Source organism: Arachis stenosperma, chromosome 8 (assembly GCF_014773155.1).
Source record: "Arachis stenosperma cultivar V10309 chromosome 8, arast.V10309.gnm1.PFL2, whole genome shotgun sequence".
Taxonomy (NCBI): domain Eukaryota; kingdom Viridiplantae; phylum Streptophyta; class Magnoliopsida; order Fabales; family Fabaceae; genus Arachis; species Arachis stenosperma.
The window spans coordinates 34,297,842-34,316,295 of NC_080384.1; the positions used below are offsets into that span (position 1 = coordinate 34,297,842).

Consider the following 18,454-nt stretch of genomic DNA (forward strand, 5'->3'; position numbering starts at 1 on the left):
AATTAATTTATTAAGTAAATATTTCTATTCATTTGTTAAATTTATTTTTATTTATTTATTAATTTAGTTATTAATTAACTAAATATTTATTAATTTAGTTATTAATTAACTAAATATTTATTAATTTAGTAATTAATTATTTAACACTATTTTTGTTACTTAAATTAAGTTATTTGTTAACTACATGTTTATTAATAAAATTATTAATTAATTACGTAAATATTTTTATTTAAGTTAATTTATTAAGTAAGTGTTTTTACTTATTTGTTAAGTTTGTTTCCACTTATCAGTTAAATTAATTTTTTATGTAAATGTTTATTGGGAGTTTTTTTTTTTAGTTAATTTTGATAGCTTTATAACTTTATAGATTTTTTATTCAATTTTTTAATTAAAGATTTCGCCTACTTCTGTTTAGACGAGTGAGTCATACACTTGCCCCATTGAACGTCATTGTCCCCGACTTGAGGGAGGCAGGCTTCAGCGATACAGTGCTTCTTAGAGATTTCATATTTGACAACTTCCTAATCACGACATTCGCAGAGTTACTAGCATCCTGACACGCACATTTTTCATCTGCCATAGGGTGAGTACACCATCACCCTGCAGGATGTTGAGTGCCACATCGGGTTACCCGTGCATAGAGAGTCAGTAGATAAGTACTTCTGTGATTTTTACACATGGTACGGGACCGAAACATGAGAGTTGGTGGAGCGGCTATTTTGTGCCATGGCTTTTGTGGTTTAGCAGCAGGGTGTATAGAGAAAGGAGTCTTTCTCCCTTAAGCTCACATGACTTCAGGAGCGACTCCAGCAAATGTCCATTTTCGATGATAAATGAGAATATAGAACACAGTTAAACTTGAGCTTACCAATATCCGAGATTCTGACAGAGAGCAACACAGAGACTCCAAGGGCAATCTGCTTCATATTATCGGTAATGCATGTGGTACTTTAATCGGTCCAACTCCACGACTTGGTACTCAACACTTCTGCGAATGCTGTAATTCTTTACACCCTGCATTACTGCATCTCTGCTTTTGAATCGGTGGCCAATCCAAAACTCCACGTCATTGTCTAAGTTGTAATTGTCTTCACCCGTGTTGGAAAATAGATTTTTCTCTTGTATCACGTCCAGATCCAATGTATGATAGTGACTGGGTACAGATGATAAGGCCGGAATTGAGTGCAGGACAAGCAGAAGATACTAATGTGATGGCTCGACCGGAGTCTTTGGTACAAACTACTCCTCCTCATCATCTTCAGAAGAACCACTCTTGTTGCTATCCGCAACATACTCCTAGTTAAAGTCCTCACCGTCAACGTCCATGTTTTTCACTGAACTAATAACGTGTAGCGGTGGTGGTACGAGAGGTGGGTCATCCTGCATAAAGTCCAACTTGTCAGATCCATCGTCACTGACATCACCAACCTCTGCAAAAAGTTTAATCATTTGTTCCGCCACGATTCTCCCATGGATGTCAAACATCAGGCGCATATGCTCGTCGCCATGGAGACAAAACAGACGAAACAAAATTTTTTTATTTTTCGTTGGTACTAACAATCTATACCCCATCCTTTCAATCTCTTTTCTCCTGCTACCACTGACGTTACTCAATATTAGACTCTTTAGCTCCGACAAAGAACTTACTCACCGGGTACACAGTAAAATAGAATTCTCACACTCAAATATCACCCAATATCATTATTTCTCATATGGCAATTGGAATACACACTTACAGTTAAATATCCACTAGTCCACTACCACTATACATTTTGGCTTACTTTTTGGAAGAAAAAGGGTAGAGAAAAAGAAGTAAAATGTTTGTGGAGAATACAAAAGGGTTGCATATCCATTTATAACTGCTAAAAATTTGTCATCGCATATCTCGTTTACACTGTAAACGTCATAAATATTCACGTATCTCGTTTACAGTGTAAACGAATTAAGATTGCATGTATCTTGTTTACACTGTAAACGAAATATACACACCTCCTATTTTGTGTCTTATCTCATTTATAGTGTAAATGAAATATGTACAATCTTAATTCATTACACGGTAAACGAGATAAGCCATACGACACATCTTGATAGAAATGCTACAAAATGTATATTTTTGTAAATAAAATATTTATTTGATTTATTTAAAAAATCCCCATTATTAATATTAGTAATATTCATTTTTAAAAATAAATAATAATTTAATTTGTGTAATTTTAAAGTTTAAGAACAAAAGTGCACACACATAATATTAAATAAAAAATATTAAAATTCTAACTTTTCTTTCTAATTATTATTCTATTCCTAATTTTTTTTAAAATTTTTATCTTGTATTTGTGTATAAATATATATATTATTTACTTTATTTTTAAAATATATTTATACTCTAACATATATTTTATATTAATAACTGATTTTAATAATTGATTTTAACATACACTTAGTATAATTAAAAATAAGATTAATCATTATTTTAGATTAAATTTGATTACTAAAGCATTAAAAGTTTTTTCCACTGCCCTTCAATTGTACACTATCTTATACATATAATTACATTTTCACCTTATAATGTCAAAATTAAAAAAAAAAACTAAAACATAAGTTATTTTAATAACTAAATTCAATTAATTTTTTATATTTTTTTATTATCAATCTTTTAACTATTAAAGATTGAATTTGATTATCAAAATATTCAATTAAATAACTGCACGGCCGAAATTTCCAACTTTAAAAGACTGAAATCTTGATGTTCTAGAAGAATGGTGCTTGCACGAGGAGGGGGTAATTTAGTAATTAAACGTATAAATTTATTTAAAGGTTTATCGCGGCTGATCGACGTTGATTCATTAACCTTTGTTCAGAAATCAGAAGAGCTTAAATTGAAAGTAGGTGTCGTTATTGGTTACATTGATATTTTTAAGGATCCACCAATGAGGAGCGAACAAGTGGGTGGCAACGATGAAAGCAACGAGGCATCACCACTCTCACAAGTTCATTTCCACAGCTGTAATCTTCAATCCTTATTTCACTTCCAACTTGCATGCCACGTGGCCCACTATTTAGTGTTACACAGATTAGGACAGCGGGGAGAACCTTATCTCAGATTTTGATTTCTCCTCCATTTTGTTTTCAGGGAATTAATCTGGCATATGGTTGCGTTAAAATGTGTAATCAGCTTTTTTTTTCCTCACAGGATTTTTCAGATTTTTTTTATAGTAGTTTTTAGTCCAATGAACTAAAAATTATGTTAATTCATCATAAATCAAAATTCTATTTAAAAATTTATTATTAGTTAATAAATTATTATATTTATAAAACAATTTTTTTTAATTTCTGATATTTATTTAAATAAATTAATAAATTAATTGTTAGACCAATTCAACCTGATTATGTATAGTCAGCTTATAGTTTAGTAGGAAACTCTTCAATTTCACATATGGTTATGTAATTTTGCTAAAATTCAAAATAGAATTTGAGTCTTTTCATAATTTAATTCTAATAATATATTCATATACCAAATACTTCTAACACTAATAAAAAATATAATTTTTTATTTATTAATTGTATATTTAATTATTTTTAATTAACAAAATAGAAGAAGACAACTACTAGTTGTTAAAAAAATATTATATTAAAATAGTGCTCACTATAAACATAGCTGAATTGACTTTAAATTTTATCAGTTTCAAGCCAAATTATGCCAAAGATATGCGTGGTTTTCTATTAAAATATGTCATGCAATTATTGTTTATTACAATTGATCGGATTTTTTTTCATTATAAAATAAAAAAACTTTATTTTTCTAAAAAATTATCCTCTATAAATACCCAAAAAAAAACAAAAAATACATAGAAAAATACACAAAAAAAATTTGACTTGAAGTTCGCTGTGAAATAAGACAAACTTCTTATAAATAATGAGGTTCGCTAGATACGATGAATTACTTTTTTTTTCTTTTTTTCTTTCTAATTTTATTGATTAATCATATCAGTATATGGAAATTAATCTTTACTTCTTATATTATTGTGTACATTAATAAAAATATCTAACTTTAATTGTTTATATTTTAGAATTTTAGGAAAGCATTTTTTTAAATTGTAGTATTGCTCTTTTCAACCCATTTTGAAAACTATATGACATTTAGAAATTAGAATAGAGGAAAATAGTAAGCAAATTCTTTTTTTAACTTTTATAATAAATTACTTATAAAAACAGATGAATTAGTTCTAGGGTAAAATTCCAATTATTGAATCCTAAGAATCAACCTCAGGAAAGAATATGCCAATAGGAAAGGATACTAAATTAAAACTAATTTGCCGGTGGACTCTTACCTAAATATTGGGATGACTACTTAATCCAACAGGGAAAGCATCAATTCCATACCTAATGGAAAGAAAATGACAAACTGCCATTCCAAGTACCAATTACCAAATGCCAAACATAACAACATAAAATGCAATTTATAATAATAATAATAATAATAGAGTAAGCGTATTATATCTACGAATTTTTTAATAAGATGATGATTCAGGTGAGAATGTCTTTTGTATAAAAATTTAATTGAAAATTATTAAATAATTTAATATATTTGATTAAATTATTTGATATATATATATATATATATATATATATATATATATATATATATATATATATATTCTTGTTGCTATAGATATTTTCATGTGAGTAACTATCAATTAATAATTACTCTATTATTAAAATATTTTATTCAAGTTAAATCTTAAAAATATTTATTTATTTTTAATATAATTAATTATTCTTGAATAACACTGTTAAATTAAATTTATTTAATTTAGTGATAATTTTGTCTACTACTACTATAATTATAATTTGATACATTGTTAAACTTTTTTTTATTTTGCGTCTAACCAACATGCATTCCAAATATTACTAATTTACGCTTAAAAAAATATTACTACTTTACTATACTGATTTTTTTTTTTAAATTATAAGTCCTGCATTAATTTTTTACTAGAATTTACTGTTAATTTATCTTGTCTTTTTTTTTTTTCATTTTGACCCGAATCATCCTTTGAAAATTTGTATACGTGGTGATTATATAATGTTCTTGGGAGCCAAGTGGAGGCACATAATAGCATTGTCGACATTTATAAACATGAAAAATCCACGCATGCCTGAAAGTAACTTTTAGCATAAAGTTAAAAACCTCAAGTTGAAAAACCAACCCTTCATCACTTTATCAATTTCACTTATTTTAAAAAATATTCAATATTTTTTATTCCATTTAATTTCTTCAAAAGTTTTCAACAAGATTCTTTTAGCAAGTTAAACACGATTAAACAATAAATATAGAATTACCAAAAATATTATTTATATATCAAAATCAATTACTAAAATTAATTATTATATATTTTTATATAAATATATATAATTTAATTTAATATATATTTTATATTTTATATTTTAATAAATATTTTATACAGGTGCTTGGGCACAGTAGTAGTTTAGCACCCAAAAAAAGGGAGAGATTGTTCTCTCTACTTAACCACTCATTTCCAATTTATAAGAAGTCAATATCAATAGAACTATACGCAATCTTAATTCTTAGAACAATAATGCCACAAACAAATGAGATTTTTTTTAAAGGCTCTTCGTGAAGTTGCATTGCTGTCCCACATAGCATTATTTTTTGTTGAGCATGAATCATGTTCATTCATTCTCTAGTGCTTTAATTTGGTCTCATTAATTCGTTCTTGATCTTGTTTATCACCCACGCCCTTATCTTCAATTTCGTTTTCATCATAACTTCTTAGTACATCCACTTATTTAAACTCCTTACTAAACAATAAAATAAAAAGGGTTTGCAAAGTTGAGAGAACAATAGTGATGAGATGATCCAACCCTCGGTGCATGGATTAGGATCCTATCAAGTTAGTTAAATTAGTTTTATTTAACAAATTATGTCTTCATATTATAATATAAAGAGATAAAATAGCAATAATGCTGCCATATAGTATGAACATGTATGTAACGACAAAAACACGCGGGTATGGAACTTACGTGGCATTTCTCAATAGGTGAAAAACTTAAAAAGTTGAATAAAAGTGTGTATAATTATTAATTCCATGACATATACAAGATTATATAAATAAAAAATAATTGTAACAACATTTAGAGTATTTAAACTATAAAGCCTAAAAGCCGTACAAAATTGTCAAATATTTTTAGTGCATCATATAAATTAATGAATAGAGAGACAAATCCAAACTTACGACATTTTTTGTTTCTTAATGTAGCGTTTGTTATTTTGAGATATTGAGATAAAGATTGAAAGATTAAAATTTAATATTATGTTTGTTGGTTTAGAGATTAATACTAAAATTTTTGTTTCTATTTCTAAAATTTTAGTATTTTAGTACCTCCAAAAAGTAGAGGCACAGGGGACTAAAATTTTTAAAAATAGAAACTGAAACTTTGATAATATTTTATACCTAAAATACCTTTATTTCAATTAATTGATTCTAATTTTACCCTTTGTACAAATTAAATTAAAATTTCATTCTTATTTCAATTTCTATCTCCCACTTTACACTAAACAGAATACTAAAATTTATTTCACTCTCTATGTCTTAGTTTCTATCTCTCAATTTCAGTCTTTCTATCTCTGTCTCTCTACCAAACGCTACCTAAATTCCTCAAAACCGTTGAATTAAACATACTTAACCTCAACAAGCAAATAAACTAGTATATGGTCTAAAAATACTACTCAAAAAGAAAAAAGAGAATCAATTGCTTGCTTTTTGTAGATTTTGATATTACAATGGTTTCCACTTTCCATAATAATAAATACTTCATATGAAAATAATATTATAAAATTTTTAAATAATTTAACATATTTAATTAAATTATCTAACAATTTAAATAAAATATAATTTATATATATACAGATATCTTCTAGAAATAATTTGTTGACGTAATAATGGGAGGAGATAAGTAATTAACTAGCTACGGGACCATGAACTTGTATCACACGGCATGGATATGGCAAACATGGAGTAATCTATATCTCAGCACAATATCCCAGGACATATAATAAATTTTTTATAATTTTTAACATTTATATGCAATTGGGCTTTGGTTCGACATTCTTGGCCAATAATTGAGCATGCATGAAGAGTGGGTGAATGAATGATTGGTTGAAGACTTGAAGTAGTGAAGGAGGATAGGAGTTCATCATAGAAGTTAAATGAAAAATAAAAAATAATTAAGGGTGTATTCTGAAATTCACATGGGGAATATTTGACAGCTATCTCTTTTCCCTTTCTTGCCGTATCTACTATACATTATTGTTGTTTAGAGGTTATTAGTTTTAGTTTTTTACACAGAATTGAACAATGTGACAATAACTCCTAAACAACTCTATTATGGGTTATTATATTGCCCTACCCCCTCATAATGTTCCGGTTATGGTCGGTCTACGGTTTTTTATTATTGTTATTAAGATTATTTAACTAATTTGTGTTTTAAGAAAATATTTTAAAAATATAATAATAAATTTTTTTATTATTTTTGATATAATTAATACATTAAAAACGTAAAAAAAATTACAATAATTTTTATAAAATATTTTTTATGATATATTTAATTTATATTTTTAGGACATAAATTAGTAAAACTTTTGTTATAGTTAGATTATTATATAAATTTATTTTTTATACAGTTATTATTCATTAACAAAAATAACTCATTTTAAATTTGTTATTTAAAAAATTATTTAAATATATAAATCTGATTAGATAATTATATAAAAATTTTCAACTAATATAAAAACTAAACTCTTATTATATATATATATATATATTAAGACAACTAACCTCATGGATCCAATAATTTGCGGTGCACAAGAGGCAAAGATTTAATAAGGCAAATTAGCATGACCACCCATTCTTGAATCGTGATTCTTTATCAATCAATAATCCAAAATCCAGTTGGTACCAAGTCTTGCTAAGCTGAATTGCCAGACGCAATTCATTCATCTGCTAATTTATGGACCGTTAAGTTTAATCAATAAATAAGTTATTTAAAAATTTAGTAATTTTTTTTATGTTAGATAATAAATGAATTATTAAGAACTGTTAGCATAAAAATTTGACACAATATAATTATTTCGACTATAGAATATGATTGACAACACAGAGGTAGTTGACTAGTATAGTCGGCATTGAAAGAAACACTACAAAAAAAATCAGCAGTTAGTAGCGAATATTTAGTAAAAATCGCCGCTAAATAGAATCTGGCAACAGTTAGCGCGACGGATTTGAAAGAGGTTACTAAATGCGTCACATTTTGCAGCAATTTTGCTTTAACCGCCACAAAATGTTAAATCAACAAATATGTTTGATGAGCTTTTTGCAGCGATTTTTTTTCAACCGCTACAATATATTTTTAACTTGAAATTTTTCGTTTAAACATTGCCTTGTCAAGTCTACTCAAGATCTCGCTAATATTTTTTTTGAAAAACATGTTTCAAACGCTGTAAGTTAATGTATTGGATACAATTTCTATTTTGTATTATGTAAAAAATAATTCATGAATTAAAATTTTTTATTACATAATAATGTGCACAAATTTACGATTGGGGTTTTCTCATGTACTATCAGCGCATTTTGAGTTTGTATTCAAGCATAAATTGAAAAAAAAAATCAAGCCAACGTCTGAATTCATAAAGTGAAAACAAAGTTCAATAGAGCTTAACAATTAGAATTCTTGAAATAGACAAACAAGTATTGAGTCAAAATTTCTCTTCAATATCATATTCACCTGGCCAAAAATATTTTGTCACAAATCTACTACAATCACGTGATAAAGGATCTGATAAGTCATATCCAAACCATGACTTTTTGTTCAGATCAAAACTCCTTTTTGCAGCATGTACACCATCTTCTTTATGTTGGGTGTATAAAATTTCATTGTCTTCTTCCAGAACCTTATTGAGCTCAACATGCCTGAAGTTGTCATATCCACTGGAGGAGATAGCATCTAAATTATCTTTTGAATCAGTGTCTATCCCATCTAGAGTGTCATCAACTATTTCGCCTGAATATTCAGTTGACACTGAAAATATGAACATGCAAACAATAACCTAAGTCTACTTAAAAGAAAATGATAACTCCCAGGTCATTAGCTAGTAATTAAGAAAAAAATTGCATTAAAATGGTAAAAGGACTTTAAACCTAAACAAAACAAAATTAACAATTACCATCTCTTTCGTTGGTAATTTGGACAGATTTTTTGGAAAGAAGTTATGTAATATAACGTTCTATATACTTTAGTTCCTCTTTTGAAGCAATATCCAACTCAACAACATGCGTGTTTCTAAAGTGCGTCTGCATCATAATAAAATTAACCAATTCATGGTCTTTTTGTTAAAGCATACCGTATCTCTGTGATTCACTTTCTATGCTAGAAATTTATTTCTAACCTTTAATTCAGCAAGCATGTCTTCAGAGGTCTTACAAGCAACAAATGTCACAAAAACATACTCAAATTTTTTCTCGTACATTGATCCCCATGCATGAAATTCCTACAAATTTTAACATGAACGTATCAATTATTATTGGTTAAATGTTGTAAGCATATATCAACTTAAAATACTTATCATTTAACTATAGTTTAACTCAAATTTTTAAAGAGATTTTTCATTCAACACTTCAGATTACACTAAATTTCTATAAATTTCTAGTCACACTGATGCAAAAAAAGATTATGAAATATCAGCGCATGTGAGTGCGTATGAAATTAATTTATTTTTGTTATTTCTTTCAAGTATTGTCTTTTTTCATTTGTTTACCTTTAGTGTTTTATTGTTTTTAGTTTGTTTCTTTGTTTAATATTCTTTTATCCAACTTTGTTCATTAATTTACATCCTTATTTAAGAATATTTTGATAACATTCTTTAAGTTTCTTTTGGTGTAATATTTTTTCGGAGTTTCATTATTATTTATTCAAAATTTAATTTTATTACTTATAAAATTAATTTCGACACTACAATCAATAAGTCTCGGGTTGAGCTTACTTTTTTAGAAGAATTGTATCAATTCTCTAAATTAAAATATTTGATATAAATTTAATCGACACCTATGTTAAATTAAACCAAAATCAAACAAAACAAATATATATCAATAGATAATTTAAATTAAGTTTGAGTTTACAATTTGACTCATATATATGTATTATCAATTAAAATTACATAACTGCGTGGAATTAACAGATAATGAAACAATCAAACTAAGTTATGACTAATCACAAATTTAGGAGATAATCTATATCAAGGCTTTGGTAATATTGTTTGATTCATGCAATCAATTCATCAACTATATATTGTTGCTGTAAGGCAAAAACAATTCAAAAGACATAGTAAAGGCAAAATCTCATTCAAAAGAAGAGGGATACAATTACCTTTCAAACTTCTAAATTTTTTTTATAAATTATATATTAATTTTAGTTTAATCTTTTAAAATTTCAAATTTTAATTTTTTTTATTATAAAATTAATTTTTTATCCTTTTTAAGTTCAATTTAGTTATACCCTGGATAACAAATAAAGTGCTCAGAATCACATATAATTTCTTTATTTTTTTTGTGAAACAGAAAAGGTAAAGACTCAAAAATAAAAACAAAAAACTAAAGCTTAACCAACTCTCCGTAGCCTATAGAATTTATAGCAATCAGAGTACAGAGAGAGTTTAACATCAAGAGGGGGTTATCAAAAATATGAAGACCATATGATAATTATTGTCCTTTCTTGGACAAGGCATCGGTCACCGCATTGGCTTCTAGCAAGGTATGCGTCCAGTCAACATTATGGAGCCAACGAGCAAAGACAGAGATATCTTCCAAAATAGCACTGCACGAATGGAAAGACAGGCACTCATTCTTAATGAAGGAGATCGTCATTACTGAATTTGATTCAATAGTAATGCGATGGTAATGATTAGCTAAAGTGATTTGTAATCCTTTCACCAATATCCAAAGCTTTGCATGCATAATGGAGCAACTTCCTAGGTTGCAAGAGAATTCAATCAAAAACCTCCCCAAATGGTCCCGAAAGGCACCCCTACACACCGCATTGCTCGAGTTTCAGAAAAATAATGCATCAACATTGAGCTTAATGTTTTCTTCATCTGGAAGCTCCCATCTAATGAGTTGCTCATGGTTCCGAATCCGTCTTCGAGGAGCTGGACTATTTTTGAGGGTATTCATAATCTCGTAGGCACGAACATGAATGGAGGACACAGTGGCAACAGGGTGCATCATGAGGTCCTCAAAGATTAACCTCTTCTGGTAGTACCACAAAAAAGAAATATACCAACGCCAAAAAGAATAGGTCAGTCGTTTCTAGCTTTAAGGTTCTCCACCATCCACTCACGTCTGCTTAGGTTGAAAAAGTCGTGGCACGAAATTGGTATCTGAAGACAGTTTTACACCAACCTTGCATACGGATAGTCTTGCAGCACATGTATAACACTCTAACTTTTAGTACTTCGTGATCGTACAAAAATTTTAGGTGTTATTTACCTCTAACCCTTTTTATTTTATACTATCTTTATTTAATATTGAGCCTTTGCGAATACGAATTGAAATTTTAATCAAGAAAACCAAAGGTCTTTACTTTAAAACTCTTAATCACAAAAATATATATACTCACATAGCAATATATACATAGACTTATTTCAAAATTCTCAAATACAAGTCCTACCACTCTAAAAACCAAAGACAATAAATGGCGAGGAAAAAATTTAAAGCTAAACCAACTACAGAAAATACAAATACATATTTACATATAGCTTCGATGTTTAGTAGCGGCTCCGCGCCAAGGATTCCTGAACCTGTTGCTGAAACAGAAATCTGTAGGGAAGTTAAAACGTTATCCTCGCATGTTCTCAGTTGGGAAAGTAAATGCCGTAAAAGTAATGAACGAAATGCGAATAATTGACTTTACTCAGTAAAACTATTCTTTATCAAGCCTTTGAAAATTCTTTTTAATTTTACTTTAGACAATTAATTGCTTTCTTTAAAATTTCTAAAATTAAAATAAAACTCATTCACAACATTAATTCTTATTCACTTTAATACATAAACTAATAGTACCAGAGACCCAATTGAACACACAAGCAAGACAGAATACAACAATCAGCACATCATAGAGAAAATACAACAAGTAAAACACAACCAAATACAAATGCGCAAACAATATGATGCATACCTGTCCTAAACAGGCCATGAGCTCACGCATCGGTTGTTTACCCGCAACTCGATGTTACTCGGGGCGAACCCCGAATATGATTTCTTTACCGTGTCAATCAGGCACAATTATCATCATGAGCAAACCCATGTCAGTTAGGATATCTAGGCATCACGAGTAAGAAACAGGCTATTAGTTAGGCGAATATTCTCGCATTAGCAATCTGATGCTATTAGTTAGGCGGGCACTTTCGCATTAGCAATTTGGCACAAAGGCCCATTCAACATACAATATGCTATCAGTTAGGCAGATATTCCCGCATTAGCAATCTTAGACTATCATTCAGGCGGGCACTTCCACATTAGCACTTTGGCATAAAGCCCATTCAATCATACACTTTTCATTCTCTTTCTCTTTATTATGCATCCACATCACCAATTACATACACACACCTCCGCATCATCTACATTATTAAACATACCTCCGCATCACCGCTTAATTGTACATACCTCCGCTCACCAAATAATCAATCACTCTTACGTGATACCTCCACATCACCATATAGATATACTTTCATCCTTAGCGTTAAAACCTTTAATTTCCATATATTCAAACTTCTTTAACATTTAATTAAAGAAAAATTCATTTTCTTAATAAAAGACCTCAAAACAAAATGCTTTTCTTTACCATTCAAAATCATAGCATAATTTATTCTTTTCTTAATTAATCAAAAACAAATAATATAGTTTTTAAATTTAACTTTTCCTTAGATAACGTTTTAAACAAGTCTCAGAGCTTTATAAAATTTTTGCAGTATTTCTTTTAAAATCTAGAATTTGCCGCCCTTCAAAAGTCCCTACCAAACCATTTTCAATTTTTAAAAACCTTTTTGATCATTCAAATATATCAAATTCAATACTATAAATTTATTTTCACTTTCAATAAATCAAACAACCTAAGTCCAGTATTCAAAACATTTACAAATCTGAAATCTAACCAGTTCCAATATCAAAATCTTTTTCAACTCTCTATTCATTACTAATAAATCAAATTTTTAATACAAAGACAATTTTCTCAATATGAGTAAATATGTAAATCAAATCTTTTTTAACATAGAGTCATTTCTCAAAATAAGCTTGTAAATCAGGTTTTCAAAATAAAATCACTTTTTCGTATATTTTTACAAGAATTTGGCAGAACATCTCCTTAAAATAGACTTCACCACTCTCACGGGCTCCCTTTCTTTCATCATTTCTTAACTTATCTCAATCCATACACTATTCTCAATTCATACATCATTTTATCAAAATATACGCATAATTTATTCACAGCCACAGTTTTAACAATTCTCATCAGAACCAATTATAAATAAGAATCTTTAGCATTCTCAAACATTCAGAAATTCAAATACATATTTATTAAATTCAAATTATTTTTACAGTCACAAATCTAACACAAATTCGTCATTCAATCAGTCCAGACAATTATAAATTATTTGCAATTGTTCATTAAGCTTTTGAGCATTTATGAATTAAAAACTTATAATTTTAAAATTGAACTCCTACTTCCGTATAAAATCAAAGTCAACAAAGATTTTAAAAAAGGTTTTTGACCAAGTTGCTAAAGAGCGTTAGAAATTGTTTGTGTCTCTTAAGACTCAAGTTGACCTAACTTAAAAGGAAAGAAAATTATATCACCGTCAATTTTTATCGAATAAAAATAATACTAGCACATAAAAAAGAAAAATATAAATACTTTTATCAAATTAGATTTTTTATTAAAATTACAAAATGTAATAAATCGAAATCGAAAGCTCGGAGATTCCATGGTTCTCTCTCACCCTCGGTCACTCTTGCTTTCTTTTCTTTCAATTTTGGTTCGGTTCCAAAAAAGGAAAATGAAGATTAGATGGTAATGATAAGTATGATAGAAAATAATTAGGTGTCATGATTATTAATGAAGGGAACATGTGTAACTATTAGTGTGTGTATATATGTATGTATAGCAAGCCACGTTAACACTTTTTTTTCACTTTGGTTTTGTATGATTCGGTAGTGATAATGATGAATGATTAGTAAGCTTATATATTTAATAAGTAAATGTTATATAAATATATATATATATATATATATATGAATATATATATTTACTACGTCTTTCATTTCTTTTTTTTCATTCTTTTAGTGGCTTTGGCCAAATAAATTAAATAGAACAAAGATAATAATAATAATAATAATAATAATAATAATAATAATAATAATAATAATAATAATAATAATAATAATAATAATAATAATAATAATAATAATAATAATAATAATAATAATAATAATAATAATTTTATATTATATTTTTTTAAAATATTTTATTATAATAAAAATTATTTAAAAATTTTAATAAAATTTAAATTTAGAGTATTATAAAATTTAATTTAATTATTTTTAAAAAAATAATTCTTTTAAATAAAATAAATTATAATTAATTTATTATTTAATTTTTAAAAATTTAGAATATTATAATATGCAAAAAATCATCCTTATTAAAATCATATTTAATACTCTTAGTTAAATCAGTAAAATGTCTTTTTTTTTCTCTTATAATTTTTTATGATAGCTTCACAAGTTATGAGCCACATAAATGATTTAACTCGTTCGAACCATCACCAATTCCAAACAAAAAAAAAAGATTTGTAAGGATTGGTAGCACGTCACAGATAAACTGATAAGTTGAGTTGAGGTTGAACGACCCATCAAAGAATCCCATCCAAACTATGTGGTCATTGCCTTTTCACAGAGAAGATGAAACATGAAGATTATCTTATCGACAATGTTCTCTAATAGCCACTACTCTCTCAATTTCACCTCGTTCCGAGCTCCTAAAACAGAAAGAAAATCCATTAGAAGTGCCCCTAAGTTTGGTTGGTAATCACTTGAATAGACTAACGAGACAGGGTGCTAATCTTCGGTACCTAATTATGCTCTCAGAATTTGATGTGGCTGCCATTACCAATACACCAAACAATGTTCTTCTTGACCTCCTCTCATGTGGAGCAAATGCTCTTCGAAAGGTTGGAGTTAGAATTTCTCCTAATAATCTCTAGTAAGATATCATTTTTACATTTGTACTTAGCCCATGAAGAAATCATAGTCTAGATATGATTTTAGTGAGAAAAATAAAATTAAGTGTGAAAAAAAAGACTAAGAGAAAGAGAATTTGTCATATGAACAAATATGAAACCTAAAATTGAAATAAAACAACTGAGTACACTAACATTCCGTTTGTTTCATGTGTGTGTCTTGCCAAGACATAGACACAATGGAGCGTGTCTATTGTTTGGACTATGAGACACAAAAAAAAGAAGGACACGCTTACACACATACATACACAGAGAACATGTATTCATGTCTCAGTAAAATGGTGAGACACGATTCTTGAGCGATGGACACGGATCTATATCAATTTTTTTAGACAATTTTATCCTCATTCATTTTTCTGAAATTCCAAATGTTTCCCTTGTTTGATTGAAACCCTAACCTGTGATAATTCCTTCTGTATACTGAAATACTGACGGTGGCTCTTGAGAGCGAGACAGGGAGGAACAACATAAGCTCTATTTTGTTCTCTTTGAAATTCTGAATCTGTAAGTTTGCTCTTCCAACTTCCCTTCTAACGCACCGTTTTAGCTTTTTTGATTTGCAAAGTTTGCTTGCATCTTTATGATTTTCTAACTTCAACTGTTGTGTAGATTTTTTTATTTGTTATTTTGGGTGGAGTGGAATCTGATTCTAACGTGTCGAATATAGGAATTTGAATTGATTAATTGGGTTAGAAGAGTGGGACTTGGTTGAGTTTTTAATTATTGTTTCTTAATTGGTAAAAGTTCAATTATTTGCCATCCTCAGGTGGATAGTACTGTTTATCATGTTAACCCCTTTTTCTCACTTTGCATGTGGGCCAAATTCCATTCCTTCTTAGTTATTGAAGTATTGATTGGTAGGAAATTTTTAATTTTTTTTGCGGATGCATTGCTGTTAAATGCTTGAACCACAAACTCAATATTTAAATAATTTTTATGTGTAAATATTATAGTGTAAAAAAAATTGGCGTTAACTCCGTGAAATATCTTTTTTGTTCTGCATCATCTCATATGTATCACTGCTGCAAATCTTCTCTTTTTTGACATGTTAATTTATAAGTCTAGATGTTATTTCATTGTGATAGTAGTTAGAGTTAATTTTTTCCTAGAAAGTTATCAATCACATGTCTCAAAGCATTATTTTCTTTAATTTAATTAATAAAAAATTACATATTAAAACTCTTAATTATTTTTCAGCTGACATTTTTATTGATATGTATAGATTTCAATCATATCTTTCCTATTTTGTTCATAGCATTTAAGCTAGTTGGTTGGTTACTTAAGTTTGAAATCTATTAGTATGCTTTGAACTTGATTATGTGAGTATATACTTATGTAATGGGTGTTTTTCCTATTTTTAGTTTAATTGAGTGTTTTTTCTATTTGTACAAATTGTTAGAGTTCTTCATTTATGTATTTAACTGTTATTGTTTCTTAGGAAGTGATGATGGATCGTTCTGAACAAATTAAGCTATGTGTTGGATATTACTGAATTATGAGAATGCAATTTGACACGTTAATGCTGCTTTTATTAGTCACTTTATATATGTATATTAGGAATAGAAGGCGCGGTCATTCTTCGATTGGTCGAAGAGTGAACACACTGCCATTAAGGCGAGATGCATTAGATAATATCATTGGGGAGGGTGGAGATAGAAATTGCACATGGGAGTTAAGAATGAGTTTGAATGCATTTGCAACTTTATGTGAATTGCTACAAATTCAAGGTGGATTAGACGAAGATGGTCATGTTGGCATAGGCGAGCAAGTAGCTACTTTCTTAATCATATTAGCTCACCATACCAAAAATCGCAGCGTACAAGTCAGGTTCTATAGGTCTGGTGAAACTATTAGTAGGTATTTTCACAAGGTATTGTGTTCGGTTTTGCGTATCCAAAGTATCTTATTTGCAAAGGCAGACCCTGTACCGGAAGATTGTGTAGATCCCAGATGGAAATGGTTCAAGGTAGGTCGTGTATGTATCTCCAATTTTTATTAGTCAAGTTTACTTTGCGTGTAATAACTAATTTTTTTTACATTTGATAGGGTTGTCTAGGAGCATTAGATGGAACTTATATAGATGTCACAGTCCCGAAGAGTGATAAATCTAGATATCGGACGAGGAAATCTAGAATATCCACCAATGTCTTAGGAGTTTGCAATCGGAACATGAATTTCGTCTATGTCCTTAGTGGTTGGGAAGGATCGGCATCTGATTCAAGGGTGCTTAGGGATGCTATTACTCGACGTAATGACTTGAAAATACCTATTGGTATGTCTAAATAAATATTTTCAAAAGAATAATAACTATTGTTTATGAGAATTAAAGATTATTTCTTATATTTTTTCATCCTTCCATTTTAGGGTGTTATTACTTAGTGGATGCTGGCTATACCAATGGGAGAGGATTTTTATCTCCTTATAGAAATGTTCGTTATCATGTGAATGAGTGGGTTCAAGGTCATCGGGCACCACAAAATCGTCTAGAGTTATTTAATAAGAAGCATTCTTCGGCTAGAAATGTAATTGAGCGGTGCTTTGAGTTGCTTAAGAAAAGATGGGCAATTCTATGAAGTTCCTCGTTCTATCCTATTAGGGTTCAAAGCCACATTATTATTGTTTGTTGTTTGTTACAAAATTTTATTCGTATGAACATGGATGTTGATCCCGAAGAAGATGCAACTCTTTTGCAAGAACACATACCCGTAGGAGATGATACTATAGTTGATGAAGCTGACACAATTGATGTTGTGGAAAGTAGCCATGAGTGGACTCAATGGCGTGAGGACCTAGCAACCGAGATGTGGGAAATATGGAGAAGAGAACATGGCGCGTAGAGTTTTTATCTTTCCTAGTTTTGTCATTTTTTCATTTGTACTAGATGATAAATTATTGTTATTTGAATTCATTTTTTCAAGGCTTTGTTTTAATTGTTCAAGAGATGTCAAAATTCTAGACTAGTATTGAAATCTTTGAAGTATGTTAACATTGTGCTACTGATATTTTTAATTATACTTCAATTATAATTTGCTGGTAGTACTTTTCTGCACTATCTTTGGTAGTAGGTTTCATATTGCTGTAAGTAATTCTAAAGAT

The 18,454-nt window shown here is 28.8% G+C and overlaps 1 pseudogene; it reads left to right on the forward strand.

Annotated features, from left to right (window-relative positions):
- Positions 1-16,904: 16,904 nt before the first annotated feature.
- Positions 16,905-18,195, forward strand: LOC130945855 (uncharacterized; annotated as a pseudogene).
- The last annotated feature ends 259 nt before the right edge of the window (positions 18,196-18,454 follow it).